At 49.9% G+C, this 1111-nt stretch overlaps 1 protein-coding gene across 1 annotated transcript in view; it reads left to right on the forward strand.

Moving 5' to 3' along the window:
- NLRC5 (NLR family CARD domain containing 5) overlaps positions 1-1111 on the forward strand; it is an 80861-nt gene that overhangs the window by 8083 nt on the left and 71667 nt on the right. Inside the window, exon 2 of the mRNA XM_019666822.1 lies at positions 253-315. The gene's annotated coding sequence lies outside the window, so the exon portion shown is untranslated. The remainder of the gene's footprint in view (positions 1-252; positions 316-1111) is intronic.

The following is a 1111-nucleotide window of genomic DNA, read 5'->3' on the forward strand; positions in this document are numbered from 1 at the left end:
CACACTTTTCCATTGGGTTGTTGATATTTTTCCTATTGAGCTATAAAAGCCTTTTACATATTAAGGAAATTAGCTCTGTCTGTACTATGAGAATACTATCATTTTCAGTGGCTGCATTGTCGTCCACAGAATGGCTGAGCCACGTCCACCTTTGTTAAACATTTAGATTGGGTCTTGTTTTTTCTGCTACACATGGTCTGTTTCCTGTTTTATATAAAAAAACAAGATATGACATTTTATTTCCTTTCAAAGCTCTCACCAGAATTCCTCTCAGAGAAGGGAGCATTTTGGGGAAAACACGTTGATAGGATTGAGGTGAGTGCAAAGTGGTCAGCAGGGACCAGGACTTGGGGGCAGGCGGGTTTCAGGCTCTGCATGGAGCATGTACAAGGGATGGGGGCGCTATATTGCTCCTGAAAGGAAGGGAGAGGAGAGAGGAGAGAGGAGAGAAGGGAGGAGGGGGAGAAGTGGAGAACTCCCTGGAGGTAGGGTGGCCAAAGGGCGTTTTCAGATGCTCCCTACACCATATGAGGTCGGGACTGACAGCGCAGACTCCGGCTCGGCTCTGCCCTGCGATCATTAACCTGCTCAGCACACATCTGCTGAGTTTGATAACATGTCAGGCCCTGTGCTAAGTCCTGGACTATAGCTGGAAACGCAGCCAAGTCCCCGCCCCATAGAGCTAATGGGCCAATAGGAACAGACAATAAACAAATACACCAAGATGTGCAGTAGGCTGCAAGTGGTCGTGACTGCAGTGAAGAAAGATGAAGCCGATGAGGGGACAGGCGGAGGGAGGGCTGTGTTTGGAATAGAGAGTCAGGCATGACCTTCTCATAAGGGGCACTGGGACAATTGAGGGGAGTGAGGCAGGGAGCCATGAGCCATGTTGATGTCTGGAGGAAGAGGGAACCAGGCAGAGGCGATGGGGGAAAAAAAGAGGAGAGGAGGGGAAGAGGAGGGGGAGGGAAAGAAGGAGAGAGGGGAGGGGGAGTTGTTTCAAGTCAGCTGTGCTTACAGCGCTCCCTGTGAGTGACTAGTTCGCATGTAATTTAACAAAGGGCTGGACCTGGAGCAGGAGTCCTGTCAGAAGAGACTGTGCCATTATGAC

This window comes from Hipposideros armiger, unplaced genomic scaffold, assembly GCF_001890085.2.
Source record: "Hipposideros armiger isolate ML-2016 unplaced genomic scaffold, ASM189008v1 scaffold_479, whole genome shotgun sequence".
In the NCBI taxonomy this organism is placed as follows: Eukaryota; Metazoa; Chordata; class Mammalia; order Chiroptera; family Hipposideridae; genus Hipposideros; species Hipposideros armiger.